Below are 24,239 nucleotides of genomic sequence, written 5' to 3' on the forward strand. Positions count from 1 at the left end.
AGTGAATTTCACCATTCCAGCACAGTAGTCCAATTATTGTCTTATTCCGTGAACACTATACGTGTTGTCAGGATTGTTTGTTGCGTTTCTATAAAGGACTAACATTTGCAAACACAATTGGTCTGTACTGTGTAAGTAAATGTTGTCAACAATTGGTGGCAATTGAAATAGAATATTCATTGCTACATTTGCGTAACAAAATACACCAGTTACATTTGAAAATTTGAATGGATCAGATAGTTCTGTGTCCAAGTCATTTTTTCCGAGTGTGTGTTGCTTCTTTGAAGAAGTACCTGAGTTACTTTGACTAATAGGTTCTTCTTTGGTTATGGTAATTGATGAAGTATTAGCTTCTTTTACTCTGTTTGAAGGATTTGCAGTCAAATTCTGTTGCATTTCAGTTTGAATTAGTTTTCTTTTAAAATGTTTTCCTTTTGGTGGAACAGGATATGCTTTTAGGTGGGGGGGGTGTATAGTGAACGTAGTCTATTGTATTCTAGAATGCAAGGAATATCAGCGTTGACTTTACTTGCATCAAAGTTGATTAGAAATAGACCGTCAAGTGTACGTAAGCGTGATAGTGCTATGTAGCTCATGCCTTCTTTAAAGACTGTGTTACCAATATCTATCAATGCTTTGTCTAGGGTAAGACCTTGGGATTTATGAATGGTGACTGCATGTGCAAGAGTTAGAGAAAATTGTTCTCTGCGTACATACATGTCTTTGAAGAGAAGGAATCGAGCTGTTGAGCGCCCTATCCTTTTTACTTCTGAAAGTTTGTCGAAGAGAATATTGACAAACTGAATGTTGTTGTCACGTGGGTATGTTCGAAAGCCAACAACTGTACCCAGTCCTCCATTAATTAGTCCTTGCTCCACGTCAAGGTTACGTTTAAGCATTACTCTACAGTTTAAGGATAATTTTAATATTTACTCCAACCCAACTGTGTTGGAGATAGAATTTTCTAAGGTATTTAGTCTTGTTGTAGCTTGTTGACAATTGGTAGTGTCATACCATGTACGTCCAGTTTGTCTGTGGAGCAAACTTCAATTATTGGTTGCATTTCTTTTTTTAACAGTGTTTCATTGAATTTGGAACAGCTTGCAAGAGTTGGCATTAAGGCCATACAATTGACAATTTTGTGCGCTAATTGTTCCATAACATCAGTAGCACATGAGTTATCACCATAAAGTGCATTTATGTGCCGGGTTTTTAATATTGCTTGTGCTTCTTGAGATAGTACACCAACTCTAATACTTTTAATATGTTAGCATAGGTGAGGTCTGTAGATTGGCACATGTTTTCTGTTAATTCTTTGTATTGGAAATGTTGCCAAAGGTTGAAATTTCCTATGCTGCCAACAGTTTTACGGCATAGTTTGTGTCCTAAGGTTTTAAAAATAGGTTCACCTTTCACTGGTGTGAATTGAAGAAGATCTCCGAAAACAATAATGTGTTTTCCTCCAAAGAGTTCTTCGTAGTTTGTTTTAAGTACTCCTTGCAATCTGAGGTGAATCAAAGCCAACATTAGGTTGGAGACCATGCTCACTTCATCTATTAGTAGCATTTTCATTCGTTTTAATACTCTGCGTAGTTCCATTGCAGCTTCTGTAGAAAGTTTGTCATAGTCTAATTTGTTTTGGTGTTCTACTGGAAGGAGTAGTAATTGGTGTAAAGTGACACCACCTATGTTGTAGGCAGCTAAACCTGTGGTGACAGTTACAACAGATGACAGTTTGTTGTTTGTCAATTGTTGAAGGAACTTGCTGATGATTTTGATTAAGAATGTTTTGCCTGAACCAGCTTCACCACTGACGTATAGTAGTATAGGTTTGTAATTTTGGCAGGTACATTCTTTATTTTCTTGTTGTACACCATGTGCAATTTCTTTTGTTATTTCTTCAAAAATGGTGCGCTGCTCTTTGTTAAGTTTTGATTGTAGTACAGTTAAGTCTTCTGTATTTTCTTCATAGTGACAGATGGTGTTTTCTTCTTCTGTCATAGCTAATTCTGCCTCATTTGCTATTAGTGGCTGTCCCAGTGGTTCTTGGCTTCCTGTTACAGAAGGTTGACTACTGTCAGAAGTGTCCTTATCTAGTTGGGCCTGGAGTTCTTCTTCGTGTTGCTGTTCATTTTGCAACATTGTTTTGTACTGCATAAAGTTCACATTGGTCATAGTGCTTTCATTTGCTTTGAAAGCGTCTTCATAGCAGTCATAGTATCTATTATCTCTTCTTCTTTTCTCCATGGTTTAAAAAGTTGTAGCAGGGACATGTAATATAGTTCTTTCTGTTGATGAGTTTTTAATGACAATTTGATATGATTAATTAAGCTTCGTTTGGTAAGTTTCACTAAGCTGCCTTCACAATCTGTCACTCTATATCTACCTTTGTTTTCATCGGGTTTTATATTATTTTTGTACGCAAAGTTTTGGGCTATGTGATATAGACAAATGTTTTCCAAAGTGTACTCCTGTTCGGGTAGTATGTGTCTAGTAAATTGTTTTTTAAAATGTCTTGGCTGTTGGGATCATTTTTGGCTATTGTTTCTATGTCGTCATATGATTTGAGAACTCTTTTTCTAGATTTAGCAGGACCAAAACTTAGCCATACTATATTTTCAGATTTTCCATACAAAGCAGTACCGGTTAAACGATTGGCAGCTTCGTAGATGCCACATTCTCTATGAGAGAGCATTTTTATGCCTAAGCTATACAATTTCTGAGATAGTGTTTTGTCTGATGATAGGTCATTCTAGAGGTCTTGAAGCTCTATTTTTTCTGGTTTTGTTAAGTAGGCTGTAACATATCATGCAACTGCAGTGGAATTGTCGGCAATGTACTGCACATCTATGTTTGCATTCCATAAAAGGGCAATGATTGCATTGTAACCATTGATATATTTTGATTCTTCTGTTCTTTTTATGTAATACGTGTTCTTAGGTGATTTACCTTTAACACTATGTCTAACTGAAGACATGAAGTTGTTCACTTCACCTGTTTCTGTAACTGGTCTAGGGAAACCAAAGCGGCATTTGGTGTAGTATTTCCCTTTGTTTTTGTATTTGCAATGACAATATTTGCCACATTTGTGTCTTTGAAATTGTACAATTTGTGCATGAAGGTCACTATGTCTCGTTTGTGAAGGGATTTCACAAGTGACATATTTTTGGATTATCTGAAAAAGAGTGGCATCACTGTCCTGACCAAATTTAGGAGCATCTTTAATCCATAAACGCGTGTGGATATGTGATGCTCCTCTGGCTTGGTATTCTTTTCTCCAAAAGAAGTTTTGCACTTCTCCGAGGGGAGGAACAGTTTTATTACAAATAAAGTGTAGCATAGCAATGAAATGATGGTGGAAATATCTTGAAACATTAACAGGATCTAGAGAGCAAAGTTCTCCAGGTGCTAGTATATCTATGTTTGTTTTGTTTTTGATTGATATGCGTAGGAAATCATGTAAATCTTCCCATACATATTCTGCACAAGTTAATGTAACAAACCAAGTGGGTGGTCCAAGGTTTCTGGTCATACAACGTACATCTCTGTGACGTCGGAACCAGTATTCTTTTGTACCACGCATGTTTGCAAACAGATTTGTAATACTTGATTGTAAAACCTCATCTTTTTCTTGCACTTTTTGTATTAATTGAGTAGCTGACATATTTTGAAAGTGGGTTCCCGATTTCAATATGTGTGCAACTCCATAACATAGAGTTGCTAGTTCACTTTAGAAGAGTAGGTGGAATATGCATTCCACATTTTGTCTAAATCTGGGATCTTCAGAATACATTCGTAATGAGTGGTATACTGATGCTGTTATCTGAGTGGGTCTATCATCGTACATTCCTCCTTTGTCAGTAGGAAATAGTAGAGGACAAGCATGTGCTTCCATACTTTTTTCCCATATGCTCATTGGTGATCCTTTGGTTTGTCGCATTTAGTACGTTTCTAGTGCATCATCTATGCTGTCTTTAGAGTGCAATGGATGAATTGTATAATGGTCTAAAATATTGGATACTGCATCAGAATCCAGAAGTTCAAATTGACCAGTTTCTGGTGACTCTTGAATTATTTCAGTTGTTCCCCTTAAGTTTTCTTCAATATTTATTTCTTTGTAGTGCTCATTATTGTCTTTTAGATATTGCAAGGCTTGTCTAACTTCATGTAAGTCCATGAGTTGTTGCCAAATGTTTTTGTCTTTTGTTGGTACACCATTTACTAAGACAATTAAAGATTGCTCTATTGGACGTTGCACTCTTAGAGTGTGCACATTTTCTGTCAGATCTAATGGTAAATAAACTACTTTGCCACAAATGCCTTTTACCAATTCAGAGGGAGGTAATTTTGCTGTTTTTGGTTGAAGGCGTATTTTTGCTTGAAATGGGTGTACTGTTTGAATTATGATGCTCTCATATAAATTGAGTTGTTGCAGGTGTTTTGGTAGTGGGAATAATTTGAAGTTATTTGTGATAGCACGTGAAGGAGTTTGGTTGTTGTCAAGTTTTGTAGTGCAGTAACAGCAAAGTATTAAGGGGTCATTTATTTCGTATTTGTTTTCTGCTAAAAGGTAGAGAGCTAATTCAAACCATTTGGAATCTTCATTGTCTTCTATTTTTTGTGTTACGTCTATAGTTTTTGTGTTACTTTTGTAAAAAGTTCTGCGGCAACACACACACACATGGTTTGGTACTTCAGCTGATGTACTTTTAAATTTTAGTATTTCTTTTTTGTATGTGTGTAGTAGAAGTTTGCCATGTGCAGAATTGTTGCTACTCTGTTCTAAAGCTATTGAATTTTGTAAGTGGCTTTCCCTTCCAAAATATTTTCTCTGGATATGGTCGATTTCTTCTTGTAGGTCTTTGGGTGTACCATGTAGAAGCGTGTTATTTAAATTGGCTAGTTCTGAAGCAGGACTTTTAGCATAGTACAGTTTACAGACTAGATTTCTTACAGTTGAATGATGTGTTGATATCATTTTGATATAATGGAAGGTGCTTTTGCAAATAGGTCCTGAAATGCAGGCTAATGAATGTCCTTGTAGTCCTGTGTATTTGCGCACTGGACAGGTATCCATATTTTGCAGCACTTTCATTTTGATTTTGTCTTTACCTTTCACATACTGATTGAGGAACTGAACTGGCGTAAAGATTTTAAAGATTTGTTGGGAATGTTACACATTGACGTGCACGGCCATTTGTATACTGGACGTTCTGGTTCAGTCGAATTGAGAGGTAATTCTGAGTTTTCTGGGGATATTTTTGTAAGCAGAGTTTCTTGTTCCATGATGGTATTATTAATTTTTTCATAACCCCGTCCACTGCTGTGGATGACAATTGTGTTTGTTTGGTTTTGTTTGTATGCTTCTTCATTAAAATATGGTTCTGTGCTTGTGGTGTGACTCCATTCACCTCCACAGATATTTAAGAAGTTATTTTTGTTGACATTGCGTTTAATGAAAAGTTTTTTGGTAGTTTAGTACTTAGTTTTGTTAGTGGTTTCATCCTGTTTAAAACTAAAATAAATAACTAACTTTTGAGAAGGATTGCACTGTCTACGAGAGCTTCTAGAATTAATTTTCTACAGTAGGTTTTAAGGGTTGTGCATGATTTTACTCCTGTTTTTATCAGATTTTGAAGTACTCTGCGGCGGAACATTTTTTGCTAAAATACTATTTTTGGTATGGTTACTTGCCACTACGTCTAGATTTATAGGAGCAGTGATAGCAGTAGTGGTAGCTGAATTCTTGTTAATCACTTTCTGTTTCGTTTTACATTTTGACAGAGGAGGCAAAGTTTCTGTACTAGAAGCTTCTTTTGTTTCGTTAAATGACTGCATTAGCTGTTTTGTTTGAACGTTTTGTACAAACTCTGGTAGAGATGGATGCTTATTTTGGACACCTTTTTTTTCATTTGCTCTATTTCTGCGTTGCTTTCTACAGACTTGCTTTTTAGTAGGCATTCTTTGGGGTCTGTTGAAAAAAAAAGAAGGTATGGTTTGGTTTGTTTTACAATGTATGTGTGCTGTGTGCATGCATGTATGAGTTTGATGGGAAAGATGTATGTGGTGGTGTGTGAATGTGCATTGGGCAGTTACAATGAGTTGGGAAGGCTATTCTTCTGTTTGTATGTTACTACACTGTGGTTCAGATGAGAGTAGAAAGTGAGCTAGTGGTGAGGAGGAGCATTAATAGTAAACGTAATGGTATAAAATTAAAACAGTTCTTTGTTTTGTAGTACTAATTTTCTAAGGGTTGAGTATGTTATTTGTGTTCCAAAAAAAAAGGTATTTGTGTGCCATTCTGCCTGCTAATCTTTAATAAATGCGGATTTGTGAGCAGAATGGTTCAGAAATCGATGTTTTTTTTGGTGCGCAAATTACATAAATGAACCACACAGTGTCTTTGAGGAAAAGTAAGAATATAAAGGTAGTATTGTATTTTGTGTAATGAGCAGGTTTCTTCGGATATGTTGTTTGTAGTTTAGATGCTGCTGATTTTCAGGAGAATGGTCTTCACTGCAATTGTAAAAGGAAGAATTAGTAATTTTGTGTGTTTATAGCACTGATGTTAATGTACATGTTGATTTTTATGTTTTTGTGGTAGTATTCTTATTTGATATTTGAACATAGTGTATGCATGCATTTCATTTGACTATGTGCCGTCTTTATATGTTATTTACAGTATGTTAGTTGAACATGCTTCGCAAATGAGTATAATTTTAAATTCATGAAATTCACTTTATTTTTTACAGCTGTGTACTAGATAGCAGAGAGGTTTGGAAGTGATAGGTCATTATAGTAGATGGGAAAAATGTGAATAATTTCATATTATAACTAGACATGCGAACAATCGGGAACACCTGAGAGGGAGATTTCACCACAGCAATCGGGAACAGTTATTTTTCTCATACGGTTGCATTGGGATTAGCATTAATTTTGGCGGGAGACAGTAAAAAATTGTGACATTTTTCAATGAAAAATCGGGAGTCTCACACATAAATAGGGAGCGTTGGCGTGTATGTATTGGCTATGCAGATTTGGTGGCATTATATTGTTTATATGGAATCATAAGAGTTGTTCATGTACTCTGAATAAAATATGCATACCTGTACTTTGTAATCGTGCATGTGGATATGTTGGGAGCTGTAAGTAGAAATCTTCGAGACTTGTACAGTAGTTTTTGTAGTAGGTGCTTTCCAATGATATGAGACTTGTATTCAGAGTGATCAACAGTACATTTGAAGTGCGGAACTCTGATGATGGAGTTAGATGTAGAGGTCTTGGATGTGATTGGATTGGTGGTTGTGTGACTGGTTAGCTGTATCCAAAGAGGGAATGGAACCGAGAGTGATGTGGAAAGTGTAGAAGGGCTGGCTAAGAGTTAGGTGCAGCGCGGACACCGCAGCCGTCCGCGGGTAGGGCGTGCCACATATGGGGTTTCACAGCAAATCCAGCATGGAAAGGGGACTGTAGGGATCAGCCAATCAGATGTTGACGTTGTTGATATGTGTAGAAAGAGAGTGTGTGTAGTGAAGATGGCAGAGGTGGAGAAAGTCAGGGTGTTGGTGCTCAGAGATATGTTTGTCCATAGTTTACAGGAGTATTCTCAATGCAGGCATGCAGAAAACAATTTCAATGTTAGAGGAGTGGAGGTGGTGTGGAGCGCTGTGACTGACTGCAATGTAGAGGCAATTCTCCAGGTTTGTAGAGATATGAATAGGATGAACAGTCCCCATGTGGTAGTTTTGCACTATGATGCTTTCCATTTGGGCTACGTGAGTTCTCCTACGTTGTTGGCAGATTTGGAACAATTGGTTCAAGCAGTAATCAACATCCTTCCAAATGCGAAAGTAATTTTTTCTGGATTACTTTCTAGAGCAAAATGGGACAACCGTTCTGTTTTTTGTCCTGATCAAAGCATTGCTAGGTGTGCAAACAATCAAGGCATGCGTGCTTTCATGCTAAGAGCTGGTATGTTTTTCTGTAACAACGAGAATATTGTTTCGAGTAATGCTGCTTATTTTGAAGCAGACAGTGTTCCTCTATCTTTTTTGGGAAATGCCATGTTCTTTTGGAATGTAAGGGTTGCTTTGGAACAGGTTATGTGAAGATTTTAGGAGTAAAGTAAGAAGAAAAAAAAACAAAAAATACAAAATAACAGGTGTCTGTCAGGCATCTTCAAAAAAAACAATAAAAACGGCTCTTTTCAGAGCCCACCTTAAAGGGGAAATGGGGAACACTATTTACATGTACATTCACCACGCTCAGATCTTCTACATGTCCGCGGACATGGCGGCAGTCTGCGGACAGCGCTTATTACATACAGGCATTCTGGGGTGGAGAGGCATGCAAATGAGAATGAGCGGAGATAGGGATTGGTCAGTAAAGTTTAGTGTGTGTGTTGTTTAAGGAGAGATTTAGTGAGGAGGTCTTTTTCCTGAGAGAAGAAGAGATAGCTATGGCTGTGTGTTTTCGAAAACCGATTATCTGGATTTTAGGAGACTCATGGATACATTGGTTGGAGGTGCATGCAGAACGTTGTGGTGTATCTGCAGATCTTGGATTCCCTCATGTTGAAGTGCACTGGCATGGATTGCGTGGAATGAAGTGGCTGGACTTGGTACCTCTCTGTGCTACTTTACAGACAGATTGTCATCCTGACATAATTATAATTCATTGTAGAGGGAACAGTTTAGGACATGTGTCTGGAATTCCTTTGCAATTTGCAATGAAAGAAGGACTTGAGAAGGTCATGGACATGTTTCCAAATTCCCAAGTAATTTTTTCTCGTATTGCGCAAAGACAAATGTGGCTGCGTTTTTCCTCATTTGTTGCACAAATGGAGAAAGCAAGGCGCAATGTCAATAAGGCTGTTTGTGCCATTCTAAGATATGTTGGCATGTCCTCTTTTCACAATGAAAATATTATGTTTCGTAGCACATTCATTTTTCGCAGAGATGGAGTTCATCTTACATATGTTGACAATCAGATTTTTCTGAGAAATGTACAAAATGCATTGTGACCTTTTTTGGAATTATAGTCATCTATTTTGCAGTAGATGTTGACAATTCCAAGTTTTTCAAACACACAAAAACACCACCAAAAGGCTCTTTTCAGAGCCACCACTTACTCCCAGAGAAAAGTGCATTGGTTTTGCTGGGGCAGCACCCCAAAAATATTTCTGTACTAAGACTGTCCGAGGACATTTAAAAAATGCGCAGGGCCCTGCGCTGTTTATTTGAAAGTTCTATTTTTAAACTGAGAAAGGCGGCTCTGAAAAGAGCCTTTTTTTGGGATTTTTGTTGTTTGTTGATTTATTTCTTTGGCTTTTTTACACACAACACACTAGGAGAGGAGGGCAAAGGAGTGTAAGGAAGGCACACCAACCACAGGGATAAGAAAGGGCAGGTGGAGAGAGGAAGATGTCGGGTGGGCCTTATTTAGGTAGGTAGCAGGTCTTCTGGTGGTCCGTGACCGTAGTCTCAAAAGCACTTCGAAAACTCTCCCCCCTGCAGAGTACTGCATCACAGTACATACTCAATATTGTGAGCCTCGAAAAGGTAAGGGTCAACAGCATCAAAAATGGCCTGTGAAGCAGCTGGAGGGATGTGCTCTCCCACAGGAGTGTCTCTTGTGGTACGAGGAGCAGAAACGGAGGATGCTGTGGAGGAACTCAACCTACTACCTTCATCACAAGGTACAACCTTGCGAATGTCAGTACCGTGGAATGAAGTTAAGTGTCACTTCATGGATGTCGTACCAAAGCTGTATGAACCACGTCTCCCACGACTCAGCACTAATTTGCACTGGTTACAGGTGACCTTGTCCGCACGTGCTTTTGGTACGTTACCATAAATGGTAAACAACCGCCACACCCAAGACTCCCGGCGAGTGCTGGTAGTAGGGCGTTCCTCCACCTCATTCTCTTCATCCTCTTCATCCTCGTTCTCTACATCCTCACGCGTGTTCCCCTCTGCAGGCCCTTGGGGAGGTGGTGGTGGTGGAGGGTTTGGGGGTGGTGCTGAGGCTGATGTAGCAACAGCAGCCATGGATGCCATTAGGGTTGATGAGGTAATCTCACCTAGAGCATTAAAGGCAGCAAAAGTCAATCTGCAATATCCAGTAGCACAATGAAGATCAGCTCTGGGGTGTGGCTTTTTATAGGGATGGCGGGGTGCGCCTCGAGAAAATATCAAACACCCAAAAGCGTTCAAAAAGTTACAAAAAATATGTGGAAAGCCAGGGCCATTGTCTAGGACATGTGAAATGGTGATTTTTTTACTGTAAAATAATTTGGATTGTCTAAATAAGTTATTTTAAAATGTTGGGCATCTGGACAGAGTCCGCAAATTAGGAGACACGCTCAGTGTGGGTGCAGTCACATGATGACGTCGAGAACACGTCCGCGAAGGGAACGGGTGTCCACAGGACACCAAATGCGCAGGAGCAGTCGTGCGCATGCGCGCGGGTGTTCTACGGACAGTGTTCGGGTCCTAAAACTAATTAAAAGTGAGACACAACTGAGACGGACAGTTACGGACAGGCCCGATGTTCCTATGACTAATGGGTATGGTGCGCATGTGCGTAGATGTTCTGCAGACTGTACTGCAAGGTATAGTGTCCTTAGGACACCTCCATTTTGTTTGTATACAGACATCCCGGACACCGCGGCTGTTCTACGACAGTTCCATTTTAGTTGCAAACGGTACGGACAGGTATAGTGTCCTTAGGACACTTCCATTTAGTTAATTTAGGTGTAGTGTCCTTAGGACATCCACATTTTATTAATTACGGACAGGCTGGACAGGTGTGCTGTCCACCGACATTTTAACTGCTTTTTAAAAAAAAAATAAGATAGAAAGATTTTCATTACAAGAAATATAACATTTTTTTATTTATATACATATACACAAATTATGAAAGAGAGGGGGAAGCAGAAACTGATACAAAAATAGGGGAATTAGGGGTTTGGAGAGGATGGATGGGAGGGGATCAAGGGATGGAAATCTCATCAAAATGTTTATTCTGTTGATCACAGTTTGGGGATAGTTCACTGGAACATGGAGAGGGGGCACAGGTACAGGTGGGACAATGGTACTTAATTTTTTCTTTGAGGTGGTCCTCCACTAACTGTTTCAAACTGTTGAAATTTTCCTTAAGAATGTCTACTTTCTGTTCAATGCGTTCAAGAGTCTTTTCCATTGTGTCTTTTGGAGTCACATTTTCAATCTTTGTATGGTCTGTAATAAATAAACATATATATGTTAAGTACACATTAGGTAATGATTATTAATTTCCTTGTATTGAAAAGTGTCTACCATTATTTTCACTCTCTTCAGACATTTCCTCATGTGGAACATTTTGTTCCAGCCACTCCAAAGTACTGCACATTTCTGTGTGAAAAACAAAAATATATTAATTATACTGTACCTCACACACAAACTAGATCAATATATACAAAAAATGAAGTTTACTTACTAGTTTCTGGAAAGTTGTATTAGTTGTGTTGTGTAGGTCTACTGTTGCCTCTAGCTCTGCATTTTCTGTGAGGTAATTATGTTGGAGGTATATCTTTTTTGTTATGGTATACTCCATTTTATTACATATTGTATTTCAATGGCTGGTTGATGTGTTAAATATGTAGGTTCAACTGCTTACTTAATAATATATAAAATGTGTATATGTGCTGCTTTTTCAACTTGCGTAGTGTTTATATGGTATGATAGAACAATTTCAAATACCCCCTGCTTGTTTGGGTAGTGTTGATGTCGTCCGTGACCGTCCGCGGACATCAAAATCATTAGCGTGGTGTTCGGTATGCTCTATGTTAATTGTATATAAAGTACACATCTATCAAATTTATGCTATGAAAATGTATATTCAGTAAAAAAACTTTGTTAAAGAAATGTTATGGTTAATTTTCGCTACTAAAAACCTATGAAAGTCAGTAAAAGAACGTTGTTAAAGGGATGTTATGGTTAAGTTGCGCTACTAAAAACCTATGAAATTCAGTAAAAAAAACTTTGTTTAAGGGACGTTATGGTTCCAAGTAAAACCAAAAAACCCCTGAAATTCACCAGTTATGGTAAGCTAAGCAACCATAACTCGCGCCACCAATGTGCACTGCTAAGACTAACACCCAGGACATCAAAGATGACATCACAAATGTCACTGATGACATCACGATGACATCACATGTCTGGCTCCCCCTTTTTTCCTTTACTGACACATCTAGGTCAGTAAGAGTCAGGAACTAAGAAATCATAAACTCATTATTTATATTCAAGTACTATATTTGTAGAGTTATTTTTTTTCAAATATGTTCTTGCAGTAACACAGATTTGGAAAACAGCATTGGTTTGTGTGTATAATCAGTAAGGTTCTCAACACTTTCTTATAGTTCTGCCTTTTTTAATTACTTTACTTTCCTGGATATGCTCATATTTGTATACACTGTATGCACACTACTCTCCTTAGGGTCCAGTCACATTATATGAAATTTATACATAGCCAATTAGTAGGTTTGAAGCACATCGATCACTTCTGTGTATAAAGTTAATCAGTTGGGGTATGAAGATTGGCTGTTAGTACTGTTTTTTTTTACTTCATTTTCCCTGTATATGCTCATATTTGTATGTGTTGTTGTTATTTGTGTTTCATTTTGAATAATGCAATTATGAAGTAAGTTGGTTTTATTAGCTAGTTATTAAATGTAGCCCAGTAGACAGAACTGTAATAAGAAGCATGTATCATTTTACTATTCAACATGGTAAGATTACTAATATTGCACATCCATCATATATGTTGCACACAATGGCTATCTTTCTACATGAGCAGCTTAGTATACTGGAAAGAACCAGATAATAGAATGGTATTTGTATAAATGGATAACTTGATGCACTAGGTACTTCATGAAATTTCTTACTTTAACCCTTCACACTTTTTGATGAACATTACTATAAGAATCCCTTGTACAGATTTTTTATGAAAATAAATGCACATGTGATGTCATCAGTGATGTCATCAATGACATTTGTGATGTCATCTTTGATGTCCTGGGTGTTAGTCTTAGCAATGCACAGTGGTGGCGCAAGTTATGGTTGCCTAGCTTACCATAACTGGCGAATTTCAGGGGGTTTTCGGTTTTACGTCCCTTAAACAAAGTTTTTTTTACTGAATTTCATAGGTTTTTAGCAGCGCAACTTAACCATAACGTCCCTTTAACAAAGTCTTTTGACTGAAAAAATTTATATCTCTGATATTCCCTCTTTGACTGATCTGGCCTGTCTCCAAAATTAATTTTTTGATCCCTCCACTTTTGACCCGGTTGACTTTGACATCCATCCCAAATGGGATGTACGCACAAAATTAAAAAATAAGCCCAGGTTCAATCCTCAATTTTCTGTGGGAGGTTGCATCGAGGCATTCCATGATTTATGTGTCAATGATTTTCGCAAACTTCGGAAAAAACCTTTTAATTACAAACAGAATATCACTACTTCACAACGATCTGCTCTCAGTGAATTACAGAATTTGCCCAGTATTGTGATAAAACCTGCCGACAAGGGTTCCAATATTGTTATCCAGCACAGGGAATGTTATGTGTCTGAGGACAATCGCCAACTACGGGATCGGTGTTGTTATTCTAGGCTACCCAAAAGCCCATTTGTCAAAATACAGTTGGAGCTCACCTCTTTGGGTACAAAGTGGGCCGAGAAAGGCCTCATCGAGGATGAGTTGTCCAAGTTCCTAGTTCCTGCTAGCCACACCATTCCCACTATATATTTTCTGCCCAAGACTCACAAGTCCCTGACCCACCCGCCAGGTAGGCCCATTGTAACCCTGTGCGGTTTCCTCCTGGAACATATGGCTCAGTTTATTGATGAGACCCTGTTTCCGTTGGTGTCAGCTTTGCCCTCGTATCTACGTGATACCAAAGATTTTCTGAGCCATATTTCAGATATACCTTGGGAGGAGGGGTTAATGCTAGCTACCCTCGATGTCATTTCTCTTTATACATCTATAGATCACACGACCGGGCTGACAGCTTGTAAGCATTTTTTGGACACTCGTTCTTTGAATTTCTTGGGGCACAGTAGTATGTTTTTGTATATGCTTTTGTTTTGTCTAACCAACAATATTTTCCTTTTTGAGGGTTCCTTTTATCACCAGGTTAGAGGTACTGCTATGGGCAATACCTTTGCTCCATCATACGCTAACTTGACTATGGGGTGGTGGGAGCCTACCTTTTTGTCTGAATTACTTTTACTTGGTTTTCCTACACAAGTTATTGGTTGGTGGCGTTACATCGATGATGTTTTTATAATTTGGAAGGGTAATGAGAAGGCGTGGCGTTGCTTTGTGGACAGTATCAATAACAATGCTGTAAATCTGAGATTCACTGAATGTCACAGCTTCTCTGAGATCGTATATTTGGATGTCAATGTGAGACTCGACAATCTAGGCATTCATACCTCTCTACATAAAAAACCCACCAATACAGGCCTCCCCTTGCATGCAACGAGTTGTCACCCGATTTCTTGTAAGAACAGTGGGCCTCATTACGACCCAGGCGGTAAGTTACCGCCTGGGCCGTGACTTTACCACCATGGCGTAAACTACGTTTACGCCATGGTGGTTGGCGGACTTACCGCCCCATTCTGACCTTGGCGGGGCGGTAAGTCCCCAATCCCCATTTACCCTTCCCCATTCCCATTTTTGCCCCATAGGGCATAATGGGAGTGGGGAAGGCGTTAATTACGCCACCGTAAATTACGGTGGCGTAATTAACTCCATGGTCCCTTAGCGCCATGGATTTTAACACCTGCTAAAAGCAGGTGTTAAGTCCGCCATGGCGCTAAGGGACCTCGTACTCAGGCGGTAAGGGTCGGCGCTGTTTACAGCGCCGTAAACCCCTTACCGCCTGAGTTGTAATGAGGGCCAGTATCCCTTATGGCAAATGTATTCACTTCCGGCGCAACTGCACAGATATTCATGAGTTTGACTGATGTTGCAGTTTGGCTGCTGTAGATTTTTTGCAACAGAGTTATCATAAAAAGATTATTGAAATGGCCTTCTTGAAGCACAGACACTCTCAAGGGAATTGTTACTACATGGTGCCACCAGTAGGAAGAAAAATAATGATCAGGATGATCCTCGCCTCATTGTGACATTCAACAATACTTCACATGATATTCATAAGATTGTTATGAAACATTGGCACATCCTTAGATTAGACAAAGACCTTGGCCCATTACTACCCAAATGCCCATCTCTAACTTTTAAACAGGCACCTTCACTGAAGGATAGACTGGTTTCCAGTTATTTAGCTCTTGTCCAAAAAAACTCCACCATGACCAATTGGCTACCTGGCTTACCTAAAGGCTTTACCAAGTGGCAAAAATGCAAAGCCTGTCCCATGCAACTACCTGTAAATCTTTTATACATCCGATTACGGGCATTGAATTCAGGTTAAAACATTTTATCCACTGTGATACACCCTTTGTAGTGTACGTTTTTGCATGCCCCTGCCGGAAATGGTACGTGGGATCTACCACATGTATAATCAGGCTCTGTATTTTGCAGCATCTCAGAGCAATCAAGAACTTTGACTCCACGTACCCCATGGCAAAACATTTCAGGCAGGAACATGTCTGCTTACATTTCTTTCTGTGGCTCATGTGCCGATCGACCCAAGAGGAGGTGATCGTACGTTAAGATTAAGACAACTGGAAACCAGGTTTATTTTGGATTTTGATACTAAATATCCCAATGGTCACAATTTGGATGAGGAGATGCATACCTTTGTGGGAATTTAACTCTTCTGTCTGTCTCTGTGTTCCTACCTTACGCATTCTCTGATTTTGTTGCTTTGTTTGATCCTGGTTTCCTATTACTCAATACTGCTTTTTTTGATTATCATTTAGATTTCTTGCCCTGGCCTGGAGCTGCCCTACCTGCTTTAGTTGTATTATCTCTGTTATCTAACTTGATTTACTTTCTTGTTGGCTTATTTCGGCTGTCTTGCCTTCCTGATGTATTAGGGAGATATGATTTTGTGAGTACCTTATGACATCTGTATTCCAGATTCCTGTCTTGGATATTGCCTTCCTTATTACTTTTCTGTCCTTATTTTTCCACAAGTCTCATTACTGTGCAGGTATGTTTCCTTACTGTGTTTTTTCTTTATGTGGGCATTTGAAGCAATAACCAATACTGGTTTATTCAATTCCAGGGTGCATATGGTTTTTATTTGCTTCCGAGCCAGTAGCCTATTATATTTGACTATGGCCACATATATTAGGAGGACATCGGTATTTGTTGCACTTGTACTTTTTGATTGTTAATTTGTCTGACTGTCTATTGTTTCCAGGTCGATATATGTACAGTCTTATGCACTTGCACTTTATATTGCACGCCTTGGGATAATGTCTTCATGAAGTCCCACTATTTGCACTTCATGGGTCTTGCCAGAAACATGTTTTTTTCTAAGGATTGCAAATATTAACTGCCTGTAACTGTCAATAGAGTTTCCACATTTGGCAGCATTACTCTGTCCCTATATATTGTTACTATGTTGCCATGTTGAGCCAGATATGCACTTGCACTTTATCTTTTAGCCATTTTGCTGCATCTTCATGTACCTTGCTCATATGTTTACATAAGAAATGCATTTTAAACCTTGCTCATATGTTTACGTTAGGAATGCACTTTATACTGTAGCCCTGGGCTGATGTTTTTACGAAGTTCTACAATTTGCACTTTATGGTTCTTGCTTGAAACATGTTTTTTATTCTAAGAGTTACATATATTGACTGCCTATAACTGTCAATTGAGATTCCACATTAGGCAGTACTATTCCGTTCTTGCTGTTTTCCCCATTGAATATTCGTATGATGTTGCCATGCTTAGCTAGATATGCACTTGCACTTTATCTTTTAGCTATTTGTTGCATCTTCATGTACCTTGTTCATATGTTGACATAGGAATGCACTTGCACTTTATGCTACAGTTGTGGATTGGTGTGTTTTTCTCTATTAGCGAAATCTGTTGACACCTTTCTCATTATGCGTCCCTTTTATCTTATTAGGATGATTATCCTGCATGTTTCGTGATGCATTTCATTACATTCTGCATTATTTTGGTTCTTTTAAATCTGTTTGGTAATGGCCAATGCAGGGCTCTGCTACATTCCAATATGGCCGCCATGGTTTTGTGACAAAATTGTCAGTATGTGGAATTAGGTAACATGGGAAAAGGACTAACTTGCAATATGTATTGTGATTGTTTTCACGTCTCCCGAACGTGATCAAGCGCTCGGAGGAGCGCGAAACGCATAGTTCAGGACACTGCCCTGGCGTCCTGTTTTGTTTTGCTGTGTGTTTTATTGCCTAATACTTTTTTTACCATGAATTAAAACTCGTTCTGCATATTGGATTCGAGTTTGTCATTTTTTTATTGGGACTTGTTGACCTCATGCTTGGAGTGCGGTTTTCCTTTGCTCCATGTCTTCACGATATATATATATATATATTTATATATATATATTCAGCAAAAAAACTTTGTTAAAGGGATGTTATGGTTAAGTTGCGCTACTAAAAACCTATGAAATTCAGTGAAAAAACATTGTTAAAGGGACGTTATGGTTCAAAGTAAAACCGAAAAACCCCTGAAATTCAGCAGTTATGGTAAGATAAGCAACCATAACTCGCGCCGCCACCGTGCACTGCTAACACTAACACCCAGGACATCAAAGATGACATCACAAATGTCATTGATGACATCACTGATGACATCACGTGGTTGGCTCTCCCTTTTTTTCCTTTCCTGACATATCTAGGCCACATGATTTTCTTCAGTAACAGCCAGGAACTAAAAATTGTAAATTACTATATTCGTAGACTTATCCTTCAAGTATGTTCTTAGAATAATTCCCTTATGGTCCAGTCATATCATATGAAACATATACATAGGAGAAGTCACAACCTTGAAAGACAGCAATCCTTTTTGTGCATTAAAATGATCAGCAGATTTATCAGCACTTTCTGATACTTTTGATGTTTTTTTTATTACTGTACTTTCCCTGTATATGGTCATATTTTTATATGTTGTACTCACACTATTTTCCTTAGGGTCCAGACACATCATGTGATATATATAGATAAGGTAAGTAACAGCTTTGAAACAGAGCAATCATTTCTCTGCATAAAGGTAATCAGTTAGGTTATGAACACTTTCTGCTACTATTGCTGTTTCTTTTCCCTACTTCAATTCCCTTGTATATATTCATATTTGTATGTGGTGTTGTCTCTTTGTGATTTGTGTATAATAATACAATTACGTAGTAAGTGGGTTTTATTACCTACTTATCACAAGTTTCACTGTACGCAAAACTGTAATATGAAAACAGTTATCATTTCAATATTCAACATGGCAAGCTTATGAATATTGCACCTCCATCATGTATGCTGCACACAATGCCTATGTTTCTACATGAGTACCTTAGTATACTGGATTGAAGTTAATAATAGAAATGCTGTTTATATCAATGCATATCTTAATGCACTGATTAGCACTTGATGGTAAAGGTAAATGCACATGTGATGTCATCAGTGATGTCATCAATGACATTTGTGATGTCATCTTTGATGTCCTGGGTGTTAGTGTTAGCAGTGCACGGTGGCGGCGCGAGTTATGGTTGCTTATCTTACCATAACTGCCCAATTTCAGGGGTTTTTCGGTTTTACTTTGAACCATAACGTCCCTTTAACAACGTTTTTTCACTGAATTTCATAGGTTTTTAGTAGCGCAACTTAACCATAACGTCCCTTTAACAAAGTTTTTTTACTGAATTTCATAGGTTTTTGGTAGCGCAACTTAACCATAAGGTCCCTTTAACAAAGTTTTTTTACTGAATTTCATAGTTTTTTAGTAGCACAACTTAACAATAATAACTTTGACTTTATGTACATATAATATAGAACATACTGAACCCTTTCTACTGAATTTGACGTTCCACAGACATGTTTGGACAACAGTACCACCACCTAAAAACTCTGGGGAGGTATGTGTAATAGTTAAATCATAACATAGGAACATTTAACAAATTCACAAAGCAGCACACATACAAAGTATATGTAGTAATACTTAAAAAATGTTACCCATATATGTAACACACTAACCATTCATGTAAATACAATATGTTTTAAAATGGAATATACCAAAAGAAGATAAAGTGGCTTCCACCATAATTACCTCACAGACGCTCCACAACCAACAGCAAGACCAAACATATACACTACTGATTACATATCTCACCAGACATAGTAAGTGCACTTCTTTTTACTAATATATTTATAAACTTTCTATATTAGAAAAAAACACATATTACTTTTTTGTTTTCTCACAGAAATGTGTAGTACTCTCGACTGGCTAGAGGATCATTTCCCACGAGAGGAAATGTTAGAAAATAGTCCACCTAATGGTACACACTTTACTATATAAACCAATTAATAAATATTATTTTGTATACATTTAACATATACATTTTTTTTTATTACAGACCATACAAAAATTCCAAGCATCTCACAACAACAATCAGAGGATATCACTCTATAGCAGATTTATCAAAAAATGGACGACCTTATGCAAAATTTTATGGATTTAAAAAACTTTGTGGAAAATTATGTGAAACCCCCAACAGCACACCATTGTCCAACCTGGACTTGTCCCCCCTCACCCTATCCCACGCAGTTAACCCCACACCCTGTCTATGGACCAAAGCGTTTCGATGAGATTTCCTTCCCTTCTTCATCTGATCCCAGTTATCTAGAAATCCCTAATTCTCCTGTTTTTGTTTCCGTTTCTGCCCCACCTTCCCAGTCATAATTGTATATATATATATGAAATAAAGTTACTTTTCTTATATTGTGTTTTAATTACTTTCAGTTCCTTATGATAAAACCAATTTAGGTGTCCACGGACACCGCGGTTGTTCGGAAATCTTCGTAAAGAAACAAAAATGTAACTGTCCTGAGGACACTACGAGGCCGATTCATGGAATAATTAGCGCGGCGCAAGTGGGCAAAAACGTGCGAATCGCAGTGGAATAGCGAAAATCGCAGTGCAAGTGCGAAAATCGCACGAAAAGCAGCGCACGTCGATTCACGGAAGGCCGTGCGCGAGAAAACCAGCGTATGTGCGATAAAAAAGTGCGCGGCGCACGTTGGCGCACAGGCCATCTAACAGCGTGCGCCAGGTCACAGCGAAAATCGCACAGGCCACAGTGAAATTCGCACATAGCGCGGCGCACGCAACAAAAGTAAGCGGAACACGGGCGTAACACTCGGAATGGGGAACAACTTGCCAAAACGTGGGCGTCACGGGGGAAGTACAGGGCACAAGTGCACGGAACGCCCACACGCTCGCCTACAACACGTATTCATGGAATAGAATAGGGGAAAAAAGCGCACGCTCAAACCAGCGCACAGGCACAAATAAGACCGCCACAAGAAAGCAGGCGGTAGCGTCTCTGCGGCTGTAAGAAATGTGCGCCAAAAGGTGCGCCAACAAATAGCACCTATATACTGCCATGATGAATGTCCCATACTGTGGCCCTCCAGGAAAAATGACGTGCAAAGGGGTACCCACAAACACGGACACCCGCTGACAAAAAATACGTGTGCGTGTATACCGGGGTGCGCGGGAAGTCTCACACGCGATTTCAGCAGGGTACGTGCATCACAGGGGTTCGCGTGAAGTCATTCACGCGATCGGGCCTGGGGGAGCGGGCTGCGTGTATTTCAGGGGTTCGCGTGAAGTTTCACACGCGATCGGGCCTGGGGGAGCGGCCTACGTGTATTACAGGGGTTCGCGTGAAGTTCCTCACGCGATCGGGCCTGGGGGAGCGGGCTTCGTGTATTCCAGGGGTGCGTGAGAAGTTCCACACGCGAATAGCCTGGGCGCGTGTATTTCAGGGGTGTGCGGGAAGTTCCACACGCGAATAGCCTGGGCGCCTGTATTTGAGGGGTGCGCGGGAACTTCCACACGCGAATAGCCTGGGCGCGTGTATTTGAGGGGTGCGCGGGAAGTTCCACACGCGAATAGCCTGGGCGCGTGTATTTCAGGGGTGCGCGGGAAGTTCCACACGCGAATAGCCAGGGCGCGTGTATTTCAGGGGTGCGCGGGAAGTTCCACACGCGAATAGCCTGGGCGCGTGTATTTCAGGGGTGCGCGGGAAGTTCCACACGCGAATAGCCTGGGCGCGTGTATTTCAGGGGTGTGCGGGAAGTTCCACACGCGAATAGCCTGGGCGCCTGTATTTGAGGGGTGCGCGGGAACTTCCACACGCGAATAGCCTGGGCGCGTGTATTTGAGGGGTGCGCGGGAAGTTCCACACGCGAATAGCCTGGGCGCGTGTATTTCAGGGGTGCGCGGGAAGTTCCACACGCGAATAGCCAGGGCGCGTGTATTTCAGGGGTGCGCGGGAAGTTCCACACGCGAATAGCCTGGGCGCGTGTATTTCAGGGGTGCGCGGGAAGTTCCACACGCGAATAGCCTGGGCGCATGTATTTCAGGGGTGCGCGTGAAGTTCCTCACGCGATCGGGCCTGGGGGCGCGGGCTACGTGTATTCCAGGGGTGCGTGAGAAGTTCCACACGCGAATAGCCTGGGCGCGTGTATTTCAGGGGTGCGCGGGAAGTTCCACACGCGAATAGCTTGGGCGCGTGTATTTCAGGTGTGCGCGGGAAGTTCCACACGCGAATAGCCTGGGCGCGTGTATTTCAGGTGTGCGCGGGAAGTTCCACACGCGAATAGCCTGGGCGCGTGTATTTCAGGGGTGCGCGGGAAGTTCCACACGCGAATAGCCTGTGCGCGTGTATTTCAGGGGTGCGCGGGAAGTTCCACACGCGAATAGCCTGGGCGCGTGTATTTCAGGGGTGCGCGGGAAGTTTTACACGCAAATAGCCTGGGCGCGTGTATTTCAGGGGTGCGCGGGAAGTTCCACACGCGAATAGCCTGTGCGCGTGTATTTCAGGGGTGCGCGGGAAGTTTTACACGCGATTTCTGCAAGGTACGTGTATTTCAGGGGTGCCAGGGAGTCCCACATGTGATTTGACAGTGTGGGTCCTCCCAGGTGTACCCTGTACACCCTCCACGGCCCCTGCAGGCAGCCCACACCACAGGGGACTACCCTGCATCCCTGGTCATGTCCCGCAGGCAGCCCACCCAACATGGGCATGCCCCCCAGCAAAGGCACATGTCTCCTTGAACTAATGAACACCAACTCATGTCCCCTTGCACCACCACCCCCCAGCACTGTGGGGCACCTGCCAGCAGGCCCCCACCCATGTCCAACTCATGTCTCCCACCACCCCCACCCCCCAGCCACCAGGGTCACCCTCCACCAGGCCCCCACTCATGTCACCCACCACCCCCACCCCCCAGCCACCAGGGTCACCCTCCACCAGGCCCCCACCCATGTCTCCCACCACCCCCACCCCCCAGCCACCAGGGTCACCCTCCACCAGGCCCCCACTCATGTCACCCACCACCCCCACCCCCCAGCCACCAGGGTCACCCTCCACTAGGCCCCCACCCATGTCTCCCACCACCCCCACCCCCCAGCCACCAGGGTCACCCTCCACCAGGCCCCCACTCATGTCACCCACCACCCCCACCCCCCAGCCACCAGGGTCACCCTCCACCAGGCCCCCACTCATGTCTCCCACCACCCCCACACCCCAGCAGTGCAGGGGCAGCCTCCACCAGGCCCCCACTCATGTCTCCCACCACCCCCACACCCCAGCAGTGCAGGGGCAGCCTCCACCAGGCGCCCACTCATGTCACCCACCACCCCCACCCCCCAGCCACCAGGGTCACCCTCCACCAGGCCCCCACTCATGTCTCCCACCACCCCCACACCCCAGCAGTGCAGGGGCAGCCTCCACCAGGCCCCCACTCATGTCTCCCACCACCCTCACCCCCCAGCAGTGCAGGGGCAGCCTCCACCAGGCCCCCACTCATGTCTCCCACCACCCCCACCCCCCAGCAGTGCAGGGGCAGCCTCCACCAGGCCCCCACTCATGTCACCCACCACCCCCACCCCACAGCCACCAGGGTCACCCTCCACCAGGTCCCCACTCATGTCACCCACCACCCCCACCCCCGAGCCACCAGGGTCACCCTCCACCAGGCCCCCACCCATGTCTCCCACCACCCCCACCTCCCAGCCACCAGGGTCACCCTCCACCAGGCCCCCACTCATGTCACCCACCACCCCCACCCCCCAGCCACCAGGGTCACCCTCCACCAGGCCCAAACTCATGTCTCCCACCACCCACACACCCCAGCAGTGCAGGGGCAGCCTCCACCAGGCCCCCACTCATGTCTCCCACCACTCCCACACCCCAGCAGTGCAGGGGCAGCCTCCACCAGGCCCCCACTCATGTCTCCCACCACCCCCACACCCCAGCAGTGCAGGGGCAGCCTCCACCAGGCCCCCACTTATGTCACCCACCACCCCCACCCCCCAGCCACCAGGGTCACCCTCCACCAGGCCCCCACTCATGTCACCCACCACCCCCACCCCCCAGCAGTGCAGGGGCATCCTCCACCAGGCACCCACACATGTCCCCCTGCCCCCAGGTCCTGACGATACTCAATCATGGCAGTAATGGCCAGCATACCCAGCACAAACACCCAGGCAAGGATTGCATCCACCCACATAGTGAATGCAATTACATGATACAACCCCAATGGCAAGTCTGTAAATGAACACATGTCCGTCACACACACATACACAATGGGTGCAAGTGAATGTCAAAACCCATATCATGACATGTATGAAACCAATGAGAAAATACCACAAGTGAAAGTTAAAAAAACATGTATTAAAGATGAAAAATAAGTTAAAAAATCAAACATACAACAATGGGGATAACAAAATAAATGGTCCATGTCCGAGAACAAATGTAAAAATAAAAAAAACAAAGTAATCCAAAAACAAATGTCCAAAGCAAAATCACGTGGAAGTAAAATAATGAAAAACCATTTCCTCATGGTGAACACAATAAATAATAAAAAAAATGTTTCTTCAAAAAGCAAACTATATACACGAACATTCCAGGGTCCATGAGCCCAACACCATAAATGAAACCTACTACTACCTAATGAAAATAATATATACAAAAAAGTGGCCATTGTCCGAGCGGTCCAAAAAAACAAAAATTAATAAAGGAA

Source organism: Ambystoma mexicanum, chromosome 7p (genome assembly GCF_040938575.1).
Source record: "Ambystoma mexicanum isolate Mex_15411 chromosome 7p, UKY_AmexF1_1, whole genome shotgun sequence".
In the NCBI taxonomy this organism is placed as follows: domain Eukaryota; kingdom Metazoa; phylum Chordata; class Amphibia; order Caudata; family Ambystomatidae; genus Ambystoma; species Ambystoma mexicanum.